The sequence below is a fragment of the Salvelinus fontinalis genome, chromosome 12 (genome assembly GCF_029448725.1).
Source record: "Salvelinus fontinalis isolate EN_2023a chromosome 12, ASM2944872v1, whole genome shotgun sequence".
Lineage (NCBI taxonomy): Eukaryota > Metazoa > Chordata > Actinopteri > Salmoniformes > Salmonidae > Salvelinus > Salvelinus fontinalis.
Genome location: NC_074676.1, coordinates 28,250,761 through 28,273,446, shown reverse-complemented (window position 1 = coordinate 28,273,446; position 22,686 = coordinate 28,250,761). Strand labels below are relative to the sequence as shown.

At 44.6% G+C, this 22,686-nt stretch overlaps 1 protein-coding gene across 1 annotated transcript in view; it reads right to left on the bottom strand.

Moving 5' to 3' along the window:
• The window catches only part of LOC129867089 (uncharacterized), a 32,753-nt gene that overhangs the window by 8,605 nt on the left and 1,462 nt on the right, over positions 1–22,686 (bottom strand). The gene's annotated exons all lie outside the window — the stretch shown is intronic.

Sequence of the window (22,686 nt, the reverse complement as noted above, 5' to 3'; positions counted from 1 at the left end):
TTCCTGGACGGCCCTCCAGGTCTCCTTAGAGCGCTGCACCCACTCCTCCACCGCAGGAGCTTTGGTCTGGCTCTAATGCCACGGTGCCAGGACCGGCTGGTAGCCCAACGCGCACTGAAAAGGCGACATGTTCGTGGAGGAGTGGTGGAGTGAGATCTGAGCAACCTCCGCCCATGGGACGTACCTCGCCCATTCTTCTGGCCGGTCCTGGCAATATGACCGCAGAAACCTACCCACATCCTGGTTCACTCTCTCCACCTGCCCATTACTCTCGGGGTGATAACCCGAGGTCAGGCTGACCGAGACCCCCAGACGCTCCATAAACGCCCTGCACTCGGGATGTGAACTGGGGACCCCGATCAGAGACGATGTCCTCAGGCACCCCGTAGTGCCGGAAGACGTGGGTAAACAGGGCCTCCGCAGTCTGTAGGGCCGTAGGGAGACCGGGTAACGGGAGGAGATGGCAGGACTTAGAAAACCGATCCACAACAACCAGGATCGTAGTGTTCCCCTGAGACGGGGGAAGATCGGTGAGAAAATCCACCGACAGATGGGACCACGGCCGTTGTGGAACGGGGGAGGGGCTGTAACTTCCCTCTATGCAGGTGTCTAGGAGCCTTACTCTGAGCGTACACCGAACAGGAGGAGACATAAAACCTCACGTCCTTAGCTAAGGTGGGCCACCAGTACTTTCCCCTAAGACCCCGCACTGTCCTCTCAACACCCGGATGACCCGAAGAGGGTAGCGTATGAGCCCACCGAATCAATTGATCACGAACACCAAGCGGCACGTACTGAAGACCCGCTGGACACTGTGGAGGCACAGGTTCTAATCGTAACACCCGCTCGATGTCCACGTCCACCTCCCATACCACTGGTGCCACCAGACATGAAGCTGGAAGGATGGGAGTAGGATCGATGGACCGATCCTCGGTGTCATAGAGACGGGACAGCTCGTCAGCCTTTGTGTTGAGGGAACCTGGTCTATAGGAGATAGTGAAAAACATGGCCCACCTTGCCTGACGAGGATTCAGTCCCCTCGCTGCTCGGATATACTCCAGATTACGATGGTCAGTCCAGATGAGGAAAGGGTGCTTAGCCCCCACAAGCCAATGTCTCCACACCTTCAGAGCTTTACCACAGCTAACAACTCCCGGTCCCCCACATCATAGTTTCGCTCCGCCGGACTGAGCTTCCTCGAAAAGAAAGCGCAGGGGCGGAGCTTCGGTGGCGTGCCCGAGTGCTGTGATAGCATGGCTCCAACCCCAGCCTCGGACGCGTCCACCTCCACTATGAACGCCAAAGAGGGGTCCGGAGGGGCCAACACGGGAGCGTCGGTAAACAGCGCCTTCAGACGAATGAAAGCTCTGTCCGCCCTCTGCTGACCACCGTAAACGCGCCGGCCCGCCCTTCAACAGTGAGGTAATGGGAGCTGCCACCTGGCCAAAACCCCGGATAAACCTCCGGTAGTAATTGGCAAACCCTAAAAACCGCTGCACCACCTTCACCGTGGTCGGAGTCGGCCAATTATGCACGGCCTTGACGCAGTCACACTCCATCACCACCCCCGAGGTGGAAATGCGATAACCCAGGAAGGAAACGGCTTGTTTGGAGAACACACATTTCTCCGCCTTGACGTACAGGTCATGCTCCAGCAGTCGCCCAAGTACCTTGCGCACCAGAGACACATGCACGGCGCAATAGATCAGGATATCATCGATATACACCACCACACCCTGCCTGTGCAGGTCCCTGAGAATCTCGTCTACAAAGGATTGAAAGACGGCTGGAGCATTCTTTGACCCACACTCATAATGACCAGATGTGGTACTAAACGCGGTTTTCCACTCATCTCCCTCCCGGATACGCACCAGATTATACGCGCTCCTGAGGTCCAGTTTAGTGAAAAAATGCGCTCCGTGAAATGATTCTACCGCCGTAGCGATGAGAGGTAGCGGGTAACTAAACCCCACTGTGATGGCATTTAGACCTCTATAATCAATGCATGGACGCAGACCTCCCTCCTTTTTTTTCACAAAAAATAAACTTGAGGAGACGGGTGACGTGGAGGGCCGAATGTACCCCTGCCCCAGAGATTCAGTGACATATGTCTCCTCCTGTGACAATGGGTACACGTGACTCCTGGGAAGTGCTGCGTTTACCTGGAGGTTTATCACACAATCCCCTCTTCGATGAGGTGGTAATTTGGTCGCCCTCTTCTTACAGAAGGTGATAGCCAAATCGGCATATTCTGAGGGAATGCGCACAGTGGAAACCTGGTCTGGACTTTCCACCATCGTGGCACCGATGGAAACTCCTATACACCTACCTGAACACTCCTCTGACCACCCCTGGAGAGCCCCCTGTTTCCAAGAAATCCTAGGATTGTGACTAGCCAGCCAGGGAACCCCCAGCACCACTGGAAACGCAGGTGAATCAATAAGGAAGAGACTAATCCGCTCCCCATGATCCCCCTGCGTTACCATGTCCAGTGGAACCGTGGCCTCCCTGACCAGCCCTGACCCTAATGGTCGGCTATCTAAGGAGTGCACGGGGAAGGGTGGATCTATCGGCACCAGCAGAATCCCTAACCTACGAGCGAGTCCGCGATCCATAAAGTTCCCAGCTGCGCCTGAATCGACTAGCGCCTTATGCTGGAGAGAGGGAGAAAACTCAGTGAAAGAAATTAGTAAAAACATGTGACCAACAGGGAGCTCTGGGTGAGTTTGGTGCTGACTCACCTGGGGTGACCGAGAAGTGCTCTGCCTGCGCTCTCGACTCCCAGACGAGCACCTCCAGCACCGGTCGGCAGTGTCCTCTCCGACCACAGCTGGTGCAGGAGGAGCCTCCTCCTCCGGTTCCCCTCGATGCGGCCCCCCCCTAACTCCATAGGTATTGGAGCGGGAGGGCCGGGAGGTGGAACTAACAGGGCCCGTTCTGAACGCCCGCCAGCAGGTTGTCCAGTCGGATCGACATGTCTATGAGCTCGTCGAGGGAGAGGGGGGCGTCCCGACAAGCTAGCTCCCTGCGGACGTCCTCCCGGAGGCTACACCGGTAGTGGTCCATCAGTGCTCTGTCATTCCACCCCGCTCCAGCAGCCAAGGTCCGAAACTCCAGTGCGAAGTCCTGCGCGCTCCTCGTTTCTTGCCTAAGGTGGAACAGCCGTTCACCTGCCGCTCAGCCCTCTGGAGGGTGGTTGAACACGGCCCGGCACCGGCAGGTGAACTCTAGGTAGTGGTCCCTTGCGGAGTCTGGGCTGTTTCAAATCGCGTTGGCCCACTTCAGGGCTCTGCCCGTCAGGCAGGAGACGAGGACGCTCACGCTCTCCTCACCAGAGGGAGTCGGGCGAACGGTAGCCAGGTATAGATCGAGCTGGAGCAAGAATCCCAAACAAGAAACAGGTGAAACCAATAAGACACAACCAACAGAATAGGAAAAGGGAATCGGTGGCAACTAGTAGACCGGTGACGACGACCGCCGAGCGCCGCCCAAACAGGAAGGGGAGCCACCTTCGGTGGAAGTCGTGACACAGTGTCAGTTGAAAAGCAGACTAAACCAGGTTTTCCTCTAGGATTTTGCCTGTGCTTAGCTCTATTATTTTATTTTTTATCCTAAAAAACTCCCTACTCCTTGCCGATGACAAGCATACCCATAACATGATGCAGCCACCACCATGCTTGAAAATGTGAAGAGTGGCACTCAGTGACGTGTTGTGTTGGATTTGCCCCAAACATAACACTTTGTATTCAGGACATAAAGTGAATTTATTTGTCACATTTTTTGCAGTTTTACTTTAATGCAAAGAGGATGCATGATTTGGAATATTTTTATTCTGTACAGGCTTCCTTTTCACTCTGGAGTAGCTACAATGTTCCTCAGTGTTTTCCTTTCACAGCCATTAAACTCTGTAACTGTTTTAAATGTCACCATTGGTCTCATGGTGAAATCCCTGAGCGGTTTCCTTATCCCGACAACTGAGTTAGGAAGGACGCCTGTATCTTTGTAGGTACTGGGTGTATTGATACACCATCCAAAGTGTAATTAATAACTTCACCATGATCAAACAGATAGGTGCCCTTCTTTGCGAGGCATTGGAAAACCTCCCTGGTCTTTTAGATTGAATCTGTTTTTGAAATTCACTGAGGGACCTTACAGATAATTGTATGTGTGAGGTACAGGGATGAGGTAGTCATTCAAAAATCATGTTAAACACTATTATTGCACATGGAGTCCATGCAACTTATTATGTGACTTGTTAAGCAAGTTTTTACTCCTGAACTTATTTAGCTTGCCGTAACAAAAGGCTTTAATACTTATTGACTCAAGACATTCCCGCTTTAAATTTTTTAGGAATTTGTAAATAATTCTAAAAACATAATTCCACTTTGACATTATGGGGTATTGTGTGTCGGCCAATGACACAGAATCTCAATTTAATACATTTTTAATTCATGGAAAAAGTGGAAAAAGTTAAGGGGTGTGAATATTTTCTGAAGTCACTGTATGTATACTGAACAAAAATATAAACGCAACACGCAACAATTTCAAAGGTTTTACAGTTACAGTTCATATAAGGAGATCAGTCAATTGAAATTAATTAATTAGCCCTAATCTATAGATTTCACATGACTGGGAATACAGATATGCACCTGTTGGTCACAGACACCTTAAAAAAAAGGTAGGGGCGTGGATCAGAAAGACAGTCAGTATCTGGTGTGACCACCATTTGTCTCATGCAGTGCAACACATTTCCTTTGCATTGAGTTGATCAGGCTGTTAATTGTGGCCTGTAGAATGTTGTCCCACTCCTCTTCAATGGCTGTGCAAAGTTGCTGGATATTGGCGGGAACTGGAACACGCTGTCGTACAAGTTAATCCAGAGCATCCCAAACGTGCTCAATGGGTGACATCTTGTGAGTATGCAGGCCATGGAAGAACTGGGACATTTTCAGCTACCAGGAATTGTGTACAGATCCTTGTGGCATGGGGCCGTGCATTATCATGCTGAAACATGAGATGAAGGTGGTGGATTAATGGCACGACAATGGTCTTCAAGATCTCATTACGGATTCTCTGTGCATTCAAATTGCCATCGATAAAATGCAATTGTATTCGTTGTCTGTAGTTTATGTCTGCCCATATCATAACCCCACCGCCACCATGGGGCAATCTAATCACAATGTTGACATCAACATACTTGTCGCCCACACAATGCCATGCACATTGTCTGCCATCTGTCTGGAACAGTTGAAGCCGGGATTCATCCGTAAAGAGCACATTTCTCCAGGGTGCCAGTGGCCATCGAAGGTGAGCATTTGTCCACTGCAGTCAGGTACGACGCCAAACTGCAGTCAGGTCAAGACCCTGGTGAGGATATGTATATGATCTTCCCTGAGATGATTTCTGACAGTTTGTGCAGAAATTCTTCCGTTTTGCAAACCCACAGTTTGATCAGCTGTCCGGGTTGCTGATCTCAGACGATCCCGCAGGTAAAGAAGCCGGATGTAGAGGTCCTGTTACATGTAGTCTGCGGATGTGAGGCTGGTTGTATGTACTGTCAAATTCTCTAAAACAACGTTGGAGGCGGCTAATGGTAGAGAAATGAACATTAAATTCTCTTGCAACAGCTCTGGTGGACATTCCTGCAGTCAGAATGCCAATTGCACGCTCCCTCAAGACATCTGTGGCATTGTGTTGAGTGACAAAACTGTACATTTTAGAGTGGTCTATGTGCCCAGCATAAGGTGCACCTGTGTAATGATCATGCTTTTAAATCAGCTTCTTGATATGCCACATCTTTCAGGTGGATCGATTATCTAGGCAAAGGAGAATTGTTCACTAACAGGGATGTAAACAAATTTGTTCACAAAATGAGAGAAATGCGCTTTTTGTGTGTATGAGAAATTTTTGGGATCTTTTATTTCAGCTCATGAAACATGGGACCAACACTTTACATGTTGTGTTTATACTTTTGTTCAGTATACACTAAGGCAGGGTAAAGTGACTAGGCATCAGGATGGAAAATAATAAGAGTCAAATAAAGAACAGAGTAGCAGCAGCATATGATGAGCGTAAAAGTGTGGGTGTATTTGAGTGTGTGTATGTGTGTTTGTGTGAAAATACATATTTTACATCCAGAAAATGTATTTTCACCTTTCATCAGAACCTACAGTGAACCTAACTTCAACATCTGGAAAATACATCTTGTAGATGTCTTTTAAATGTAATTTTGCTTACTGGTATGTGTCTATGTAACATATCCCACAGCATAAAGTCCTGAGGAGGGATTTATAGCAATGCTTTTATGAATACCATAAAACACAAATCCCAAGAGCCCATGAGGGGTTATACTGCCTGCCATGTAGGATGGTCACGATCTCTCTCTCTGTGTGTGTGTGTGAGAGAAACATTTCTCTCTGTAGCCTTATTCTAACTCCCCACTGAGATGGGAATGGTCCCTGAAAGAGTCCCAGTGGAAATAATGCGAGGCAGCAGTGGGCTTGCAATTGGTCTGCACTCAGAGAAACAGTGATGAATAATCCATCGTACATAGGGAGAGAGGTGTGTGGAGGAGGGTGCTGAGGAGGGATGACGGGAATGCACAAAGTCACATACACAATGTCTTTGACAAGGGAAATCCATCACTGTACACACTCTCCCTCTGTTAATGTTTTTTCTTCAGATCTGTACCTGACAAATATTGTGTAACTGTTAAAGTGTTTGTTTATTTGGGAAACTTAACTGTATAAGGATTGCTTCAAAAACAACATTGGTCAGTTCTTCAGCATCAATTACAAAGTTGTTAATCTGAAAACTTGAATAATGATAATTAATTTTATACTCTGTAAAACATATTCACTCAGTGGGACAAAATAACAGTGGGACAAAATAACAGTGGGACAAAATAACAGTGCAATAAAGAGTTATACCGTACTTACATCTAGTGTACAATTTTTTTATATGGTCCTTTATATATTAATCTGCACTGACTGCAGTCTTTCATGACACACAACTCTCATAAAAAAAGTATCCTCAGCATGTCATGATTTACAACTTTGAATGCATGTACTTGGAAATATTTGAGTAATAGATTGTTCATGTTTAATAGTCTGTCTTCAGGGACATCCATTCTGCTTTAATAGGTTGAATATTTGTATAAATGAGAACTTCCTAAAAGATAAGGTACTTACAGAGAATTGCTTAGAAAAGGATTGTTCACAATATTACATAATGGTTAATTAGCACTTTGCAAATAACAGCGTTTTCCAAACTAGGGGTGCGGTCGCCTGATTTGAAAGACATAGCGATTGGTTCATAGAACCGCTATTATTTCAGATGTGACTATCTTTTGAACTTTTAAGGTTTCAAATATTATGACCCCGTCACTGAAAGATAAGACTGTCAAGAACACAGGTTGTAGGTGTCCTGGAGTGCAGGCAGTGAGCACCCAATGATGCGTTGGGCTGAGCGTACAACCCTCTGCAGAGCCTTGCGGTCAGCGGTGGTGGAGTTGTTCGACTATAAGCTCTCGATGGGGACAGGGCGAATTTCTTCAGTCTCCTGAGGTTGAAGAGTCGCTACCGTGCCTTCATCATCATGGTGTTTGTGTGGTTTGACCATTTCAGCTCATTAGAGAGGTGTACACAGAGGAACTTGAAGTTTTTGACCATCTCCATGTCGGCCCTGTTGATGAGGATGAGGGCGTGCCCAACCTGCTTCCTCCTGAAGTCCACAATCCGCAAATGTTTTTTGCTGACGTTGAGGGAGAATTTGTTTACCTGGTACCCCACCATCAGAGTGCCTACAGTACTTCCTCTCTGTAGGCCGGCTCATCGTTGTTGTTAATGAGGACCTACTACTGTTGTGTGGGTATACAGGGAGTACAGGAGGGGACTGAGAACGCACTTCATGATGGATACCGTCTGGGCTGGCAGCCTTGCGAGGGTTAACACACTTGAATGACTTGCTTACGTCCTTGTCCAAATTGACCGCAAGAAGCCCAGATAGATATATTATTTCACAAAAACACAAAAATGTAAATCCTTGATTACATTGGTATATGACTACATATATCTATTTATGCGTGGGAACACTTAGGGAACACTTGGGAACAGATGGTCGTTGATATGGGCGATATAAGCGATTTGGGAGCTGGTGCCATCAGACTTTTAGTTAACTTTTAAATGCTATGGCAGGGTTCCCCAATAGGCGGGCCACGGGCCAAATTCGGTCCGCAGGTGATTTTATTCGGACCCCATGTTTTCACAAATTAATTGTATTTTTTTTTATGAATAATTATCATTGTTGGACATTAAAGACTAAAATCACCAGGAAATCAGCTCATATTTAATTTTGGAAATCTGTTAAAGTATTCTCACACATAAATAGAGGTGATTATATAGTGTCCAAATATAATCAATAATTTTTGTCAAAAACTATATCTGTTTAGGCTTCTTGCAATCAATTTGCTCAAGCAAAAAAACTGCCACCGCCTGACTGTAATTGGGGAACACTGCGCCAGTAGCGTGTTTTGAGCCTCACATTTTTAGCAAAAAATAAAATGTAAAAATACACATTTTGGGGGGAGATTTCCTGTTTTGTATGTTATTTTGGCATTAATACGTGTCACATATCATTTTGCAAACAATGTAAAAAAATATATATAATTGAGTTAATAAAGCTGCATACAAATATGGTGTCTATTTTCTTTTCTTGAGTAAGGCAGCTCCAAAATGCAGGTGTTTCAGCCTAGCTCAGTGCTTTCTGTGGTGGTGGGGCAAGCCAGCAGAAAATACGTAGTCTAAGGGTAGAGCTCAAAACTTCAAGCCCCTTGGGTGCTACCATAGAGATAGATTAGAAGTGCCCATCCAAGAAGGCTCAAGGTCATTGGCCACAGATAAAATTATGTAAAATCACGTGATATCTACAGTAGCTAGGATAGGACTGATCATGTCAAATCAAACTTTATTTGTCACATGCGCCAAATACAACAAGTGTAGACGTTACCGTGTAATGCTTACTTAACTCTTCTTGAACTGCACTGTTGGTTAAGAAAATATTTACCAAATAAACTAAAGTAAAAAATATTATATAATTATAAAAAGTCACACAATAACATAACAATAACGAGGCTATATACACAGGGTACCGGTACCGAGTCAATGTGCAGGGGTACAGGTTAGTTGATGTAATTTGTACATGTAGGTAGGGTGAAGTGACTATGCGTAGATAATAAACAGCGAGTAGCAGCAGTGTACAAAAGAAATGGGAGGGGGGATGGTCAATGTAATAGTCCGGTGGCCATTTGATTAATTGTTCAGCAGTCTTATGGCTTGCGGGTAGAGCTTGGCGCTCCGGTACCGCTTGCCCGTTCGGTAGCAGAGAACACAGTCTATGACTTGGGTGACTGGAGTCTGACAATTTTATGGGCTTTCCTCTGACACCGCCTATTATATAGGTCCTGGATGTCAGGAAGCTTGGCCCCAGTGATGTACTGGGCCGTATGCACTACCCTCTGTAGCGCCTTACAGTCAGATGCCGAGCAGTTGCCATACCAGGCGGTGATGCAACCGGTCAGGATGCTCACAATGGTGCAGCTGTAGAACTTTTTGAGGATCTGGGGACCCATGCTAAATCTTTTCAGTCTCCTGAGGGGAAAAGGTTTTGTTGTGCCCTCTTCACGACTGTCTTGGTGTGTTTGGACCATGGATAGTTCGCTGGTGATGTGGACACCAAGGTACTTGAAACTCTCGACCCGCTCCACTACAGCCCCATTGATGTTAATTGGGGCCTGTTCGGACCGCCTTTTCCTGTAGTCCACAATCAGCTCCTTTGTCTTGCTCACATTGAGGGAGAGGTTGTTGTCCTGGCACCCTTCTGCCAGTTCTCTGACCTCCTCCCTATAGGCTGTCTCATCGTTGTCACTGTTGTTTCATCAGCAAACTTAATGATAGTGTTGGAGTCGTGTTTGGTGTTCCTTTTGTCCAGGTGGGAAAGGGCAGTGTGGAGTACGATTGAGATTACGTAATCTGTGGATCTGTTGGGAAGGTATGCGAATTGGAGTGGGTATAGGGTATCCGGGAAGATGCTGTTGATGTGAGCCATGACCAGCCTTTCAAAGCACTTCATGGCTACCGACGCGAGTGCTACGGGGCGGTAATAATTTAGGCAGGTTACCTTCGCTTCCTTGGGCACAGGGACTATGGTGATCTGCTTGAAACATGTAGGTAATACAGACTTAGTCAGGGAGAGGTTGAAAATGTCAGTGAAGACACTTGCCAGTTGGTCAGCACATGCTTTGAGTACACGTCCTGGTAATCCATCTGGCCCCGCGGCTTTGTGAATGTTGACCTGTTTAAAGATCTTACTCACATCGCCTGTGGAGAGCATTATCACACAGTCATCCAGAACAGCTGGTGCTCTCGTGCATGCTTAAGGGTTGCTTGCCTCGAAGCAAGCATAAAAGGCATTTAGCTCGTCTGGTAGGCTCACGTCACTGGGCAGCTCGCCTCTGGGTTTCTCTTTGTGGTCCGTAATAGTTTTCAAGCCCTGCCACATCCGATGAGCGTCAGAGCCGGTGTAGTAGGATTCAATCTTAATCCTGTATTGACGCTTTGCTTTTTGATGGTTCATCCGGGATTTCTTATAAGCGTCCGGATTAGTGTTCCGCTCCTTGAAAGCGTCAGTTCAAGCCTTTAGATTGAAACGGATGTTGCCTGTAACCCATGGCTTCTGGTTGGGATATGTACGTACGGTCACTGTGAGGACGACGTCGTCGATGCACTTATTGATGAAGCCGATGACTGAGGTGGTATACTCCTCGATGCCATTGGTAGAAGCACGGCATTGGATGCCGTGCTTCTACACCTGCATTGCTTGCTGTTTGGGGTTTTAGGCTGGGTTTCTGTACAGCACTTCGAGATATTAGCTGATGTACGAAGGGCTATATAAAATAAACTTGATTTGATTTGATGAATCCCGGAACATATTCCAGGCTGTGCTAGCAAAACAGTCCTGTAGCGTTGCATCCGCGTCATGTGACCACTTCCGAGTCACTGGTACTTCGTGATTTTCCAAATGGAGGGCGGGGGAGAGATTTATATGCATCTCTGCGTGTGGAGTAAAGGTGGTCTAGAGTTTTTTCCCCCTCTTGTTGCACTTGTGACATGCTGGTAAAAATTTGGTAAAACTGATTTGTTTGCCTGCATTAAAGTCCCTGGCCACTAGGAGTGCTGCTTCTGGATAAGCATTTTCTTGTTTGCTTATGGCCGTTTAGAGTTGGTTGAGTGCGGTCTTAGTGCCAGCATCGGTCTGTGGTGGTAAATAGACGGCTACAAATAATATAGATGAGAACTGTCGTGGTAGATAGCGTGGTCTACAGCTTATCATAAGGTACTCTACATCAGGCGAGCAATACCTCGAGACTTATTTAGTATTAGACATCGCGCACCAGCTGTTATTGACAAAAAGACATACCCCCACCCATCGTCTTACCAGACGTGGCATCTCTGTTCTGCCGGTGCATGGAAAATCCCGCCAGCTCTATATTATCCGTGTCGTCGTTCAGCCATAACTCGGTGAAACATAAGATATTACAGTTCTTAATGTCCTGTTGGTAGGATAATCGTAAGTCATCAATTTTATTTTCCAATGACTGCATGTTAGCAAGTAGCATGGATGGCAGAGGGAGTTTACTCACTCGCCTACGGATTCTCTATAAGGGCACAAGGCGAGACCCAGATGCAGACACACGAGGCAGATGGTTTGTTGTTTATTTATAATCCAAAAGGAGTAGGCAAGAGAATGGCCGTGGACAGGCAAAAGGTCAAAACCAGTTCTGAGTCCAAGAGGTAAAGAGTGGCAGACAGGCTCGAAATCCGGGCATGCAGAAGGGTCAGGCAGGCGGGTACAGAGTCCAGAAAAACAGGCAAGGGTCAAAACCGTGAAGACTAGAAAAAGAGAATAGAAAACAGGAGCACGGGAAAAACACGCTGGTTAACTTGAAAACATACAAGACGAACTGGCACAGAGAGACAGGAAACACAGTGATGAATACACTGGGGAAAATAAGCGACACCTGGAGGGGTTGGAGACAAGCACAAGAACAGGTGAAACAAATCAGGGTGTGACATTTTCAGAAGGCAGCCCGATCTGCGTCCTCTTTTCCTCTGTCTTTTCTTCATGCAAATGACGGCGATTAGGGCATGTTCCCGTAAGAGCAGTATATACTTCTCGTTGGACTCGTTAAAGGAAAAAGCTTCTTCATGTTCATGGTGAGTAATCGCTGTTCAGATGTCCAGAAGTTATTTTCGGTCATAAGAGACAGTAGCAGCAACATTATGTACAAAATAAATTTCAAAAAACACTAAAAAAAACAAACAAAATAGCACAATTGGTCAGGAGCATGTAAAACTGCAGCCATCCTCTTCGGGGCCATCTTAGTCAACATCCTACTTTCAAAATTCAAAAGGCACTCGCACATCTGAGCTACCTTTTTTTGCAGGTGCATGGTAACAGTTGAATAAAAAGAGAAAAAAAGAGGAAAATAGGTTAATAGGTAAAGCCTATTAAAGAGCAGTGATACTATCGGCCTCACAGCCATCGACAGAGCTTTTGTGAGTTTTTTAAATTAGCACCCTTATGTAGACCTAGCTCCACCCACATCTGTTCCATGCATCGAATGGGGTAGGAGTGGAGGGAAAACAAATAAGTGCTACCAAATATAACAATATGCATTTCATAAATATTTTAATAAAGTGTGTACATAAAACGTATTAAACACACCTGCAAAACTTTATTCAAATATTTATGAAATGCATATTGTTATATTTGGTAGCACTTATTTGTTTTCCCTCGACTCCTACCCCATTCAATCCATTCGATGCATGGACATCGACCTACCAAGAAATTTTTTATTTTAAAAATCTTCGCTTGCAGTCATCATCATGAATCAAGTCGACAATCTACTGGCAAACCCTTTTAATCCTTGTCATATAAAGAGAAATAATGAAGAGAAATTATAGATAAATGTATCAGGGCTCATCGGCCATTGGACATAAACATTTCACAACAAGTTGGAAATTGCAAATTCAACAATGAGTGGTTTGGAAGGAATCAGTGGCTAACTGCAAAGCAATCATTAGTTTGCTATTCAGTGGAGTCTAAGATTAAGGGTCTCTTTTCCTAGTTTAAAATGATAAACATTCAACATTGGCCATGCTGTCAATGAAGCATGATTTGTGCTGCCCTCAAAACAACTGTTAACTCAGAACTGCAAAATCTGACTTTAGTGAGTTCAAGACAACTGGGAACTCTGGAGAACTGGGAAAATACAACTCGGAATTGTAAATCCAGAACTCAAGCCTCTTTCTAGAACTAGGACCTGAAGATCCCTGACGTCATCATGATTCAACCTTTTTTTTGTGAGTTCCCAGTTGTCTTGAAAGTGCCATAAATCCAGAGAATGGCAGACTTTGATGACAAAGTTTGATGACAAATTTGCCCACGAAGGACCGCTGCGCCACCTTCCTGTTCAAGTGAGCACAGCAAAACAAGGTGAGTCCAAAATGTATTGTATGCTGCTGCATAAATGATGTAATATGCCAGGGAGATATGTATACTGTAGCTAAGAAAGTAAAACTAAGTGTATGTTGTGTAGTAAGCTGTTAGTAGTCCATGTGCCTCACCCTAATAATTTGGTATATTTTCACCTCTTAATTTCGCCTACTGTTCTGACTTGGTGGTGCACAAGTAGCCTATAACCTGTTTTTGAGAAATGTAATCATCGAATATTGTAAGAGCTTTCATTGTCTGCTTATATGCCCCTTTCATTTATCCTAAGGTTCTGACTTTGTGCACAGTGAGAACACTGCAAGAACGGCCCATGTTCTGAATTCTGTTGCTGTACATTTCAAAAGTGATGAACAAGTAGTTATTGATATTGACTACGTCCGTCCTAGCTCGCTCATTAATGTGTTCTCAGCTGATGTAAGAAGGGCTTTATAAATACATTTGATTTGATTAATCAAAATTATGGATTGCCTCTTATCCGCTTCTCGTCCCCTTATGCCATAGTTTGTACATCTCAATTGTCAGTAGAAACCACATTTGTTTAAGCAAGTCAGCCAAATCAGCTATGTTTTTTTAAAAGGCAGTAAATGAGGCTGCGTTAACTGTTTTGCTGCCAGACAAGGCTCCGCTGATAGCCAGGTGTAGCAGTGGTAAGGTGTTGGGACTGCTGTTGGGACAGCTTTATGTAGGCCCTAACAGTTTGTGGGCACCGTTATAGTGCAATGAATGTATTGTTTAGTGTTGTGTAGTGGCTTTGCTGGCATGCATACCACTTTTGTTTTTGCCCCACCAAGATTTACATGCTAAAATCACCACTGCACTGCGCTGCGCTATGGGCTACCAACTCAGTTCCAATTGCATCTGAAACTTGATATAGAGACGTTGACTTAAAGCTTAATATGAATGTACTCTTTTTTGTTATTTTTTAGTTATAGTGGCTGACTTGGTCAAATCTGGGGTGGTTCCATATCTATATCTTTTGAGGGTACATACTGTAAAATTCATTCCTCCATATTAACACTGAAATCATGGTAAATTGTGGGGGGTTTTGTCAGTAAATAGTTGTGTTTTTAGGGTTAAGTGGTATATATAGTATATTTTAATTTACTACTGTTTGTTTGAGTGATTATGCCTTGGACCTCTCACTATAGACGAGAGAGGGGAATGACAGGAAGAAACTCACATATTCACAGAGGATGGTTCCCAACATTTTTTAGTTCAGTGTCCTTGCTTTGCTTGGAAGTTTAAATCAGGGCAGAAGAGCGAACAGCCCAAAAAATGCTCCTCTGTTCTTCTGTCTGCTTCGCTAGGGAAGTCGCCAGTGCCATTGGACAGGACAGGAAATAGGATTGGAGAGCAGAAATGGAAGCACACACACCACAATGAGATGAGGGGAAGACAAAAGAAGAGTACCAAATCTACCAACTCTGTCTCGTATTCATTATATTCATAGTGCTGTCCAATTGCCAAAAGACAAATACACAGAGTAAGAATGATCATCATGAAAATAATTGAGCGAGAGACAAAGAGTCAGTTGAGCTTTTAATATAGCTGCTTCTCTCTCCATGTTGATAAATAATGCAAAGCAGTCAGCAAATTCGGATTTAACGGATGATATTGACCTTTTTGGAGTGGAGGGGAGTGGTATAGACAGAGGGAGAGGGAGGAAGACAGAGCAAGATGGGGGAGGATGTGGTGGTCTGGTGGACATTGCTATGCAGGAGAGAGAACAGGAGTGGTCAATACTTTTGGGATTGAGCAAAGAATCTTTGTCAGGCGGACAGGAGCAATCAATCAGAATTTTTTAACTGTAAACCATCCATCTATTATTCAGGTCTCTGACCACATCTGAACCTGAGAAACACCAGGAAAAAAACATGGTAAACTATTCTCTCTCTCTCTCTCTGCAGGATGCTGTATAGGTTAAGATAGGAGGACATTTATCGTTAGGGACTGCAGTCTCATTTCTAATGTCACATCAGATTGTTTGTGCCCTTTAACAGGCTGTTTGTCAGTGCCGATGGTTTACCACTAGTCCAACACAATTCATAACATTCATTGACCCTATAAAAATATAGGCTTTGCATTGCCTTGCTCAGTTGGATGTGAAATTGTTTATCCAAAAGTCACTCATGTAGCCAGTTGAACAATAGCTCAGCAAAAAGCGTGAAGTATAAAAAAATCTTTCATTTCATCCTAAAAGTTTAATAGGAAAACCACAGATAAAGGTTTAGTTACCATAATCTTTGGGAAAACTTTTAGCGATAGTGGTCTCAACCTAATGTAGCACATGCATATAGCGCCATTCTGTGGATCTGTCTGGTAAAATTAAAAACCATAACAATGTTATTAGGTTATAATTCCCAATAAGCCTAATCAAAATGTAGGTTTAGCTAACCTATTCTGGTTTTGTTGAGCAACATTCTGAGTTATAGGCTATAGGTCTTTACACCAGATCACATTTCAAGTAGCTGTGACAGACCTTGCAGCATCAAGAGAAAACAAAATTAAGAAATAAATGGAATTACCCACAACACTTAATAATGTAAAATAGTATGAGAGTTAGTTAGCAAGACAATAACTTCAGGTATGCCTCTGTAATTTAAGAGCTATTTATTATAAGTGACCATATCCACTGAGTGTACAAAACATTCAAAGCTCTTTCCATATTAGACTGACCAGGTGAATCCAGGTGAAATATATGATTCCTTATTGATGTCACTTGTTAAATCCACTTCAGTGTAGATGAAGGGGAGGAGACAGGTTAAATAAAGATTTTTATGCCTTGAGACATTTGAGACGGATTGTGTATGTGTGCCATTTAGTGGGCAAGACAAAATATTAAAGTGCCTTTAAACGGGGTATGGTAGGCACACAGGTTTGAGTGTGTCAAGAACTGCAACGCTGCTGGGTATTTCACACTCAACAGTTTCCCGTGTTTATCAAGAATGGTCCACCACCCAAAGGACACTTGACACAACTGTGGGAAGCATTGGAGTCAACATGGGCCAGCATCCCTGTGGAACGCTTGACACCTTGTAAAGTCCATGCCTCGACAAATGAAGGCTGTTCTGAGGGCAAAGTGGGGTGCAACTCAATATTAGGAAGGTGTTCCTAATGTTATGTACACTCAGTGTACATACTGAGTGTGGTGCTATTTTTTTACTAGTGTAGTGCTTTTCAAGGATCCAAAGTCGGTTTACAATCGTGATTTAAATTTAAAAAAACAGGAGTCAAAACAAAACAACATCAGACTAAACAACAACATGAACAAAAAGAGGTGTGGGCTCAAAGAAGGGAAAGAGTGTGATGTATCAGTGTATGGGGAGGGTAGGGTTGGGATTTGGATACGAACCCGGGTTTAGGGTAAGGGGTGGTATTGGGGTTAGGATACGAACCCGGTTTAGGGTAACGGGGTAGGGTAAGGGTTTGGGTTTGGTGGTGCTTAGTATGGTGCAGAGAGGAGAGTAGTGTAGTGTATTGCTTTGCTTCTATGTGTGTGTTTGTGTGAGGGCGCGGGTGCGGGGGTGGGGGGACTGGGGACTCAGGGTCACGGATGGCTGGAGGAAGGGAGTTCCAGAGCCTCGGAGGAGAAACCTTGGAGAAACCTTGGAGAAGAAACTGTCGCCGAAGGTCCGAAGCGTCATACTGGGGATGACAAGGTGGCCTGCTGTAATGAAACGGATTGCACGTGTGGGTTGGTAGGGGAGAGGAAGGTCAGAGGTAAGGGGGGGGGGGGGGGCAAGGTGGTGAAGGGCTTTGCAGGTCAGCAAGAGGATCTTCTAATCAATACGTTAGGAAACAGGGAGCCAGTGGAGTTCACAGAGGATAGGGTTGATGTGCTGCCAGGACTTTGTGAGGGTGAGGAGTTGGGCTGCTGAGTTTTGAACTATTTGGAGCTTATAGAGGGAGCTTGAAACACAACCCAACCAAGTCGCACTGCTTCTTGACACAACGCACATCCAACCCGGAAGTCAGCCATACCAATGTGTCGGAGGAAACACCGTACACCTAGCGACCCGGTCAGCGTGCACTGCGCCCGGCCCGCCACAGGAGTCGCTAGTGCGCGATGAGACAAGGATATCCCTGCCGGCCAAACCCTCCCTAACCTGGACGACGCTGGGCCAATTGTGCGTCGCCCCATGAGCCTCCCGGTCGCGGCCGGCTGCAGCAGAGCCTGGGCTCGAACCCAGAATCTCTGGTGGCACAGCTAGCACTGCGATGCAGTGCCTTAGACCACTGCGCCACCAGGGAGGCCCGAAAACTGTTCATTTTTATTTTGCTAATTTATTCAAAATAAAAAAACAGAAACCCCTTATTTACATAAGAATTCAGACCCTTTGCTATGAGATAATAAAAAAAAATATATACACTGCTCAAAAATAAAGGGAATACTAAAATAACACATCCTAGATCTGAATGAATGAACTATTCTTATTAAATACTTTTTTCTTTACATAGTTGAATGTGCTGACAACAAAATCACACAAAAATGATCAATGGAAATCAAATTTATCAACCCATGGAGGTCTGGATTTGGAGTCACACTCAAAATTAAAGTGGAAAAACACACTACAGGCTGATCCAACTTTGATGTAATGTCCTTAAAACAAGTCAAAATGAGGCTCAGTAGTGTGTGTGGCCTCCACGTGCCTGTATGACCTCCCTACAACGCCTGGGCATGCTCCTGATGAGGTGGCGGATGGTCTGCTGAGGGATCTCCTCCCAGACCTGGACTAAAGCATCCGCCAACTCCTGGACAGTCTGTGGTGCAACGTGGCGTTGGTGGATGGAGCGAGACATGATGTCCCAGATGTGCTCAATTGGATTCAGGTCTGGGGAACGGGCGGGCCAATCCATAGCATCCATGCCTTCTTCTTGCAGGAACTGCTGACACACTCCAGCCACATGAGGTCTAGCATTGTCTTGCATTGGGAGGAACCCAGGGCCAACCGCACCAGCATATGGTCTCACAAGGGGTCTGAGGATCTCATCTCGGTAACTAATGGCAGTCAGGCTACCTCTGGCGAGCCCATGGAGGGCTGTGCGGCCCCCCAAAGAAATGCCACCCCACACCATGACTGACCCACCGCCAAACTGGTCATGCTGGAGGATGTTGCAGGCAGCAGAACGTTCTCCACGGCGTCTCCAGACTGTCACGTCTGTCACATGTGCTCAGTGTGAACCTGCTTTCATCTGTGAAGAGCACAGGGCGCCAGTGGCGAATTTGCCAATCTTGGTGTTCTCTGGCAAACGTCCTGCACGGTGTTGGGCTGTAAGCACAACCCCCACCTGTGGACGTCGGGCCCTCATACCACCCTCATGGAGTCTGTTTCTGACCGTTTGAGCAGACACATGCACATTTGTGGCCTGCTGGAGGTCATTTTGCAGGGCTCTGGCAGTGCTCCTTCTGCTCCTTCTTGCACAAAGGCGGAGGTAGTGGTCCTGCTGCTGGGTTGTTGCCCTCCTACGGCCTCCTCCACGTCTCCTGATGTACTGGCCTGTCTCCTGGTAGCGCCTCCATGCTCTGGACACTACGCTGACAGACACAGCAAACCTTCTTGCCACAGCTCGCATTGATGTGCCATCCTGGATGAGCTGCACTACCTGAGCCACTTCTGTGGGTTGTAGACTCCGTCTCATGCTACCACTAGAGTGAAAGCACCGCCAGCATTCAAAAGTGACCAAAACATCAGCCAGGAAGCATAGGAACTGAGAAGTGGTCTGTGGTCACCACCTGCAGAACCACTCCTTTATTGGGGGCGTCTTGCTAATTGCCTATAATTTCCACCTGTTGTCTATTCCATTTACACAACAGCATGTGAAATTTATTGTCAATCAGTGTTGCTTCCTAAGTGGACAGTTTGATTTCACAGAAGTGTGATTGACTTGGAGTTACATTGTGTTGTTTAAGTGTTCCCTTTATTTTTTTGAGCAGTGTATATTATGGAATAAGGCTGTAATGTAACAAAATGTCGAAAAAGTCAAGGGGTCTGAATACTTTCCAAATGCACTGTATAGGATATGTTTCTTTATGTGTAGCATTGTGTGGCGATTTCCATCTATCCACGTGGCGGAGATCAGCACAGCATGGCAAACGGAAAACGTGTGGCTAGCTTGCATTTGTCCAAGCACTTTTGATATGGCTTAATATATTTTTTTGACACAAAAGCATTGAAAAGATGGACAAAGTGCTGTTGTTTATACTGATTTGCTTCATGATTTGTTTACTCGTGCACAAATAATCTGTCCTTCAGTCTGATCAACTGTAGCAACCACAGCTGCAGGTAGCCTAGAGAAGCCTATGTACTCTAATCCCCTCTGGCCAGAGGAAACAAAACAGTAACGCCATGTTTTTAAAGCAAAAACTATGTATTTCTAATCTAAAATGGGCCCATTTATTTGTGTTACAAAGGCTCATGGTAGCTACCAGGTTTTCCATCTACTCTGGCCACACCCTTCCCTGGCTAATTACTACACCTGTTCCCACTGAACTAATTGACATTCCTGAACTATTTAGGTTGCAGTTTTTCCTTTAGCTTTCAGTTGTGCTGGTGATTCCATGTAGACTGTTTGGTATGCTGCTGTCATCCTTAGCACACTTTCCTTATTGCAAGTACAGCTTATAAATACCATGTGTTTCTTAGCCTTTACATTTCAGTTAATTCTCTTATATAGTTTGGCACGGTCAGTCAATCAATCAAATGTATTTATAAAGCCCTTTTTACATCAGAAGATGTCACAAAGTGCTATACAGAAACCCAGCCTAAAACCCCAAATAGCAAGCAATGCAGATGTAGAAGCACAGTTGTAGATGTAGAATCACAGTTGTAGATGTAGAAGCCATGCAGTGTTGTGTTCGAGACCACATATAGAAAATCGAGTCAGTGTCAAGACCAAGACCGGAGGGAGGTGAGACCGAGTAAAGACCGAGACCGCGAGGGGGACAAGGGGTCCGAGGCCAAGTCAAGACAGACCAGAAAAATGCGAGTCCAATTCAAGACCACGATTGTAATTTTGTCAAATCACCACCATAATAAGAGGTCAAACTGTCCAGTATTTCTGTGTACATATTTCAGAACAACATATGGATTCTTTAGACATTCAAAAAAGTCAAAAAAATGCAAGCTGAGGGAAAATAGAGCCACTCTACAAATTATTACTAACCCAAACACAGTGGGGAACAATGGGCCTTCTATGCCTTCAGAGAAGGGCTAAGGATTTTTTAAATAATTATTATAATAATGATAATTATATTATAATTTTGAATGATGTTCTGATTTAATCTCTTCAGATGGTGTTGGAAAGGAAAGGGTTAACACGTAAGAGAAAAAAGATCCAATCAGGATTTTTCTTTGCTGGTCTCTGGGGAGATAAATCTAGTTAGCTAAGTCCGCCATTAGCTAGGCCATCAGAAGATAGATAAAGGCGTCTGCCATTAAACTGTATTAGGGCAAATTTTCTGAGTGACAGTGGAATCAACCAATCACATTTTTACAAAAACGAATGGAAACTTCTGCCTTCTTGAAGGCTTACAGATCACTGTGCAATAGCGAACAGTAGTTTCCCACAGGTCTAGCTAGCTAGCTTTTGTTGCACCCGATACAATTGCAATCAGTCGATATAATCGACAACTATCATAAGAAATCATGCGATATGAATCAAACAGTGGGGTGCCGTCTGACCCACTAGTTGATCAGAAGGTTCTAATCAACATTTCATATCGTGGTGTAGATGTACTGTAGATCGAATTGCACTCAAGAAATGTTCTTCCCTACTATGGGTCATATTAGCGGGCTATCCCGGGGTAAAACACTTTTAAAAATCCATTGCGTACCTTTGACAAAGGGAAAGGGCATATCAGAAGATCTTATAGTTTCAGTTATAGCACAATACAAATTATCATTACCACCTACTTGGAAATTACGATATGAAACATTGATTTGAACCTTCTGACCAACTAGTGGGTCAGGCGGCAATCCACTGTCTGATTCATATCGCGGGATTTCTGATTGTTCTCGATTATATCGACTGAATGGTTCTGTATGGGGTGTTTGTTGTCAGCTAGTTTGCAATGGCTTCAGCAGGTGTTATCAAAGAGAATGTTGTTGCTAATTTGTTAGCTTCTTCCTTTTCAAAAATAACTTTCAACAAGAAATTGAGTTTCAAATGATCATCATCTGGGGAGTGGAACTGTGTTTTTTTATTGCAGCATGCTTGCTGTTGTTAGCCATCTCTTTGAAAATAACTTGTGTATGAAACATTATTACATTTAAAGTGGAACTGACAGCATTTTAGCAACATGAAATGTTATTCATATCTGTTAATATACACCCCCAGGAAGAATATTACACTTTTTAAAACATTTTCTGACAAGCGAGTACTTAGATATGGTCAATTTCACTTTTTAATAAATTCTTAGAATATTTGGGAATTACGTACACTAAGGCATTAGTGAAAATTCTGTAGCAATATAGAGTAGGAAAGCGGCCGTGCGTTTGGACAATTAATAGACACTGCAGTAAATAAAACCAAATAAAACCATCCAGGATCGGTGCGCTATAGCCAATCAGAGCTACAGTAGGCCTTTATACAAACAAGCCATTTGCCACATGGGCCTGCCATCCTTCACTTTGAACTAGACTGTGTGTTTACAGGCAGTTGCAACAGCGTGACTTTAGATCATTAGAACGCATACTCCAAAAGCCACAAAATACACCTGAATAGATTTCTGCAAATATGTAAACACCCTGGGAGTCCTCTTACATTTGGGAACTTTACAGCTCTATTGATCAAACAACCCTGAAAAGGGAAGCTCTCTCTCCCTCAGCTATGAACATCAAGATCAACAACTAATGCTTTGTGATTGTGTAGGCTATTTTGTGCATGATTTCTCTTTTGATAAATTGAGTAATCGTATACCTCCACTAAACGACTTTGATACGCATCAGTAGAGATTAAGAAGTGAGTATACGCAATGCCCACTGAAAAAAGTGTATACTTGTGCATAGCCTCCACTACACCACTGACCCTTTGTGTTTTACAAAGAGTGCACTCTCCTACATGAGTGCGCTGGTATTATGGTTGCTGTCCTTTCAGAATCACGAACCTGTCACA